At 44.8% G+C, this 7,137-nt stretch overlaps 1 pseudogene; it reads left to right on the forward strand.

The window, feature by feature from the left end:
• The first annotated feature begins 280 nt into the window (after positions 1-280).
• Positions 281-678, forward strand: LOC110194746 (ubiquitin-conjugating enzyme E2 C pseudogene; annotated as a pseudogene).
• The last annotated feature ends 6,459 nt before the right edge of the window (positions 679-7,137 follow it).

The following is a 7,137-nucleotide window of genomic DNA, read 5'->3' on the forward strand; positions in this document are numbered from 1 at the left end:
GGGTTGAGGCTTGGCAGAAGAGAAGTGATAGGGTAAAGGATTCAAGAGCAGATGACAATGCCGAGTTAAATGGCTAACTGTTGGGTTGAGGTTGGAGAAGGAAGGAAATTGAAGTCTGAGCAAGGGTAATGGCTTGAGAAAGTATTGAGGGGAAACTGCTCCCCCATATTTCTCATCTTTTAGTGGTCTCCCAGAATCTTGACACAGCCACTAGTAGTAGCTGAGCTTGGGGAGAGGGTGCCTCTTGCAGGTCCCTAGCAAAAGGTTACAGCAGAAACTGATGGTCCTAATGATGTCGGGACAAAAAAATGTCTACCTTCTGAGTCAGAGAATCTCTTCAAATGGGTTGCGATGATGCACGGGCCAACAGGGGCAGTATGTGAAGACCTGAGGTACAAGCTATCTCTAGAGTTTCCTAGCAGCTACCCCTGTAATGCTTCCACCGTGAAGTTTGTCACCCTGTTATTATCCCACTGTAGCCAACATCTGCTTGGACATCCTCAAGATTAACTGGTCAGCTCTGGATGATGTCAGTACCTTCATACTGTTTATCCAGATCCTACTAGGAGAACCCAGTACTGATAAGCCACACTGCTGAGCTCCGGACAAATCCCACAGCCTTGAAAAAGCACCTGTTGGAAATACACATCATGAAGAGTGACTAGCCAAGACCCATGACTCTGGCTGCCCCCTTTGTCCTCCCTTCAGCCTGTGCACACACGTGTATCATTTCCCCTTCTCCCATCCCATCATTTGCCTTCTCCCTCTTCTGTATCATATGCTGTCTCCCTTTCCTTTTGATGGTCCCTCCCCTTTCCTTTAAGAAAAATCCTGTCCCTGGTCCAACTCTTATAACTGGTTTACACACACACACACACACACACACACACACACACACACACACACACACACACATTTGAAGTTAAAAAAAAAGTACCAAGATGCATGAAGGACTGGAGGTCTAAAGCAGAACAAAGAATGTGTTTTAGGAAGGTTGAGGCATAGGGGGAGGTGGAATGATAGGAAGTTATGGTAAGATGGGAATATCAGAGTTTCTAATTAGGGAAGTGAAACACTTGAGGGAAATGTGGGTAAAACCCATAGTCTGACCATGCCTATGTATGGCTGAGGTGAAGAAGGAGGAGTAGGTCAGGGGATTTAAGAAGGCTGAGAAAATAGGAGGCTAGGAAGTTTGAGGGAGCACATCTGCATGGATATTAAGGTTCCCTAGGGTGGGAGTTGGGGAGAGGAAAGTGGTGAGTCAGGTGCTGAAATTCTTAAGGAAAGGGGGAGAATGACCTAGGAGTTAGCATACTATAGCTGCTATAAATTGGATTGGATGGAAATTTTTGATTCAGTGGCCTTCAAAGGAAATGCTGCTGAACAGAGGTCAAGATAAAGCCTATGGAGCAGCTAGGTGGCGCAGTAGATAGAGCACTGGCCCTGGAGTCAGGAGGACCTGAATTCAAATCTGGCCTCAGACATGTAACACTCACTAGCTGTGTGACTGTGGGCAAATCACTTAACCACAATTGCCTCACCTTTAAAAAAAAAAAAGAGAAAGAAAGTCTAAAGTGACAGTGGAGAGCAAGGAGTATTCCAGGTCCATCTCCCAGGACCAGTGTGATGGGGGGTGTGATGGGGAGAGGGAGGTAGTTTGAGAGAAGGTATCAACAGTGCTGTGCTCTCATTAGGGAAGCAAGGTTTGAGTGAGGGCTGATAGATGGAAGGAGTGTGAAAGAAAAGTTGGAAGGAGTGTGAGACAAAGAGGTCCAAGATGAAGGGGAATTTGTTAACTATGGAATGGGAATTCCAGAAGGCACAGTGGAAGGGAAGAGTATGGTTGGAGTGGGATATGGGTGGAGTAGGGTTGAGAGGATGGGGATGAAAGACCTGGGGAGTTACTTCTAAAGGGCTGATGATTATTACATGGTTAAGGGAAGAAACAGGAGAAACCACAGAGATGTAATAGTACATGTGTTGCTCAAAAAACCTGTGATAAAGAGAAACTGAGACACAAAGTCCCAAGCATGATCAAATAAGTATGGCTGGTAAATACCAATAAATTGGATCTAAAACTCCTCAGTAGTCAGGGATAAAAACCTACAGGCAGAGAAACTCTTTTATAGCATTTACACAGTGACTACGCAGACAGATTTTACTCAGTTGGAGCTGCTTACATCAGTTCCTCACCAGGTGGATCAACATCCCATGACTAATATCCTCTGGAAAGTCTCATGGTGGGCAAACATCCTATCACCAGACTGACTCATCTTCCCCCACGGTCAGCAAAAGCTCACAGATTAGAATTTTTGTGATTAGACTTTAGCCCACAGGAATGGGAAAGCTAAACTCTTACAAATTTTACCAATACGGCCTATACAATCAAGTCTGAATTTGATTCACGAATATTGATTCTAATTAGATACACTGATTAGATACACTTCTCAATCAATAATTAATTATGGAATGTCTTTTCAAATTTTCCAACAGGCAACTGAAATGACAGGCTTAGGGGAGCTCAGACTCATACAATTAGATTAGAGTGTAGGGTATGTTCAAGGAAGACTAGTACCTCTGGTGTGAAAGCTGCTGAGCCCTTTTTAGGGCTGCTTTCCATCTTTGGAGTCCACCTGTTCCACCAAACTCTCACCTGTGGCTCCAGGAACCTGTAGCATGTGCAGCGGCCACACTCTGATAAGCCATTTTGGCAGACAGACTAAATACCAGGTGGAGGGTCACCGAGGGGTCTCAAACCCACTGGTGAGTTAAAGGGGTGTCTACTGCAAGCATGTGAAGATTTCCCCTGGTGGAATGGGCAGATGAGAACAATTTGTTCAAATAGCCATGAAGGCAGTTGAAGGAGGCACTATGGAGCACTTAGAGCTTGGTTAGACATCAAAGACGCCAAGGTCATCTACTGCATCTCAAGCCATCACCAGTCTTCTTTTGGTTTGTTTTGGTTTTAGGCAATGGGGTTAAGTGACTTGCCCAGGGTCACACAGCTAGTAAGTGTTACGTGTCTGAGGTCAGATTTGAACTCAGGTCCTCCTGAATCCAGGGCTGATTGAGCCATTGCCAGTCTTCTTGACTCTGTCCTGCCACTGGACTGTGATGACTCTGGAGGAGAGAGTGAGGCTGATGACTTCATGCAACTCTGCCTCACTTAAATCTACACATGAATCAAAAGACATCACCCATACCATTTTACCATTTTTACCTCTCTCAAAGTCCTGTGGCTACAGGCAAGTGACGAAGCATCAGGTGTGGGCACATTGGAAGCTGTGGTCACAATCCTGCACACAGGCGGCCCAGGCCATAGGGTCGTTTCTCACTGGAAGCAGCAGTGGGATTCGGCAGCCCCCTGGGTGTCTGAGCAGGTGTGAGGAAGGGGCTAGAAAAGGTGCCCTAAAAATTGTCTGCTTATTCAACCCTGGCCTGATTATCACAGCAGGTGAGGAATCCCATTCTGTGGTTGAAACACAAAAAAAGTACAAAAACATCTGCAAAGACGATTCCACTCACCATCGGCACACGGAATGTGTGCACTTACAGACAACACAAAATCCAGTAGACCTGAAAGACGAACAGCTCTTGTTGCAAGAGAACTCAGCAGGTATCACATCCAAATAGGAGCCCTAAGTGAAACAGGGCTGGCAAATGAAGGCTAGCTTACCAAAGTTGGAGCTGGATACACGTTTTTCTGGAGTGGCTGCGGTGATGGGGAGTGCTGTGAAGTTGGTGCAAGTTTTGCAATCAAAACTAATCTAGTCAGAAAGCTCATATGCCCACCAAAAGGAGTGAATGACAGGCTCATGACAATGTGGTTGCCACTTGCAGGAAAATGTCATGCCACCATCATCAGTGCCTATGCTCCCACCATGACGAACCCTGATGAGGTCAAAGAAAAATTTTATGAAGACCTTGAGACCTTTATCATCAATGTGCCAAAAGAGGACAAGCTTATAATTCTGGGTGACTTTAATGCTAGAGTAGGCTCAGACTACCAGATTTGGCAGGGAGTCCTAGGGAGGAATGGAGTTAAAAAACAGTAACAACAATGGTTATTTACTGCTGAAGACTTGTGCATCTCATGAGAACACCACCAATACTGTCTTGCATTTACCTAAATGCAATAAAACTTCGTGGATGTACCCTCGCAGCAAACATTGGCATTTAATAGACTGTGATTGTAAGGAGAAGAGACAGACAGGATGCAAGCGTGATGAAAACAACGTGTGGCACAGAATGCTGGACTGATCATAGACTTATACTCTCCAAGCTAAATATGCACATTATGACTACCGGAAGAATTAATGTCAACAGATTAGAGCTCTTCTCTGAGCAGGAACAGTTTATTGCTAACTCGGAGGGAAAGTTGAGCCAGCACACAGCTGGCAACAGTGGAGCAGAAAAGGAACGGGCAGCTTTCAGAGATTTGGTCTACAGCACTGCATGTGCCCATGTGGGCCAGAACACTCATAAACACCAAGACTGGTTTGATGAAAATGATGTGCAAATTCAGAAGCTGCTAAATGAAAAACAAGAACTCCACAGGGTTTACCAGCAGGATAGTTCATCCATCTCTAAGAAGGCAGTATTTAATTCTGTCAAAAGTAAAGTACAAGCAAAGCTTAGAGAGATGCAGGATCCTTGGCTCAGTAACAAGGCAGATGAAATTCAGTTTTATGCTGATAGTAACAATCCAAAGAGCTTTTATGATGCCCTGAAGGCTATTTATGAGCCAAGGACCTATGGTGCATCTCAACTGCTCAGTGCTGATGGAGCCACATTGATTAGTGATAAGGACTTGATCCTAGAGGGATGGGCTGAACACTTCCATAGTGTTCTCAACATACCAGATCATCAATCAATGCTGAAGCCACTGACCATTTACCTCAGGTTGAAGTCAATCCCTCCCAGGCTGAAGTTCCAACTGAAGAAGAGGTTTTGAATGCCATCAGGCTCCTTTCCTGTGGCAAAGCACCTGGTGCTGATTCTATTCCAGCTGGGATTTACAAGGTGGGGGGGGTTGTTGCTCATACAAAAGCTGACTGAAATTTTCCAGGTTATATGGCAAGAGGAGATTACCCTCCAGGAATTCAAGGACACCTCCACGGTCCATCTCTATAAAGGTAAAGGAAATAGATTGTCCTGTGACAATCACAGGGGGTCTCTCTCTTAGTCATTGCTGGCAAGATTCTTGCCAGTGTCCTCCTCACTAGGCTGATCCTTGACCTGGATGATGATTATCTACCTGACAGCCAGTGTGTGGCTTTAGAAGGGGTCCAGGAATGATCGATATGGTGTTTGCTGCCAGACAACTCCAGGAGAAATGCCAGGAGCAGAACAGAGGTCTGTACACAACATTTGTAGATCTGACCAAGGCCTCTGATACTGTCAGTTGTGAAGGCTTATGGAAAATTATGTCAAAATTTGGTTGCCTGGAGAAGTTCATCAGCATTGTACCTAAGTATCCTGACGGCATGCTTGCCTGTGTTCTGGATAATGGACAATGCTCTCGTGCTTTTCCAGTCACCAATGGAGTGACACAAGGCTGTGTGCTTGCCCCCATGCTTTTTAGCATGATGTTTTTAGCTGTGTTGTCAAATGCTTTCAATGAGGACAAAAATGGCATCAAGGTCAGCTGCTGCACTGATGGTAAATTCTTCAACTTGAAAAGGCTACAAGCCAAGACCAAAGTGGAGGGAGTGTTGGTGCATGATTTTCTATTTGCAGATGATTATGACCTCAATGCAGCCTCTGAAGCTGAGATGCAACAAAGTATGGATCGATTCTCTGTTGTTTGCGTAATTTTGACCTGACAATTAACACCAAGAAAACACAGATGCTCCATCAGCCAATACCACACCATCCATATGTGGAACCATCAGTTACAGCAAATGCAGAAGCTTTGAATGCTGTGGATAAGTTCACTTACCTTGGCAGTGTACTTTCCAGGGATGTACACATTGATAATGAGGCTGACGCAGGCATTGCCAGAGCTAGCTTAGCATTTGGGAGGCTCCGAAGGAAAGTATGGGAGAGAAGAGGTATTAGACTATTAAACCGAAGGTCATGCTGACTTCATTGTTGTATGCCTGTGAAACCCAGACAGCATACCAGCACCATGCCAAGAAACTAAATGGCTTCCACTTGAATTGTCTTAGAAAGATTCTGAAGATCACCTGGCAGGATAAGATACCAGACACTGAGGTCCTTTAACTGCCAAGCATTCAAACAGAGAGTCCAACTCTGATGGGCTGGCCATGTTGTTCAAACGCAAAACATACGCTTGCCAAAAAAACTATTTTATGGAGAACTCACACAGGGCAAGTGTTCACATGGTGGTCAGAAGAAGCGAAACAAGAACACTCTGAAGGTCTCTCCTAAGAACTTTGGAATTGATTGTGTGACATAGGAGACATTAGCACAGGATGGCTCAGCATGGCGTGCTCGCATCAGAGAAGGTGCTGCGCTTTAAAAGCCAAGCAGAATTGAAACAGCTCAAAGGAAACACAAGATGCACAAACTGAAAGAATCCACCCCAAATGTTCACATGGACTATTTGTTCCTCACCTGTGGGGGAGCCTTCTGAGCTTGTATTGGTCTGATCAGCCACAGCTGGACACACTGAAACTTGATTCTAGCATAGTGATGTCATTTTGGTCCTTTTCGAGAACAAAGGACAACAACCAACATAGTGGATTGGTTATTAAAACATAATAAACTGACTAAGCCTTAAAATAATACACAATGGGGGGCCAATTTTCAGTTTCACAAGGGATTGGTGAATAGCAAAGTTCAAACTTCTAGGGGTGCTACAGAGGTAGTTGGGGCCAGGCCTGAGTTTATTCTTTCTACTGCGTGGCTCGTTTAAGGGATGGGGTGGGGAGAGAGCGTCGGTCATTCCGTTCATATTCATGGCTGATTATTAGGTGTTTGTATTTGCATCCTTAGTGCCTAGGACATAGTAGGTCTTTAATCAAACAATGATTGCCCCCCATATCCTATTATGTTTTTTTCTCATCCCCCCCTCCCCACTCCAAGAAAAAGATGGGGGAAAGGAAATGAGATAAACACCACTAATTTCTAATTGAAGTAGTCTGATCCTACTCTTCCTTTCTTCTCACCAAG

Source organism: Phascolarctos cinereus, unplaced genomic scaffold (assembly GCF_003287225.1).
Source record: "Phascolarctos cinereus isolate Bilbo 61053 unplaced genomic scaffold, phaCin_HiC Scaffold_8;HRSCAF=390, whole genome shotgun sequence".
NCBI lineage: Eukaryota > Metazoa > Chordata > Mammalia > Diprotodontia > Phascolarctidae > Phascolarctos > Phascolarctos cinereus.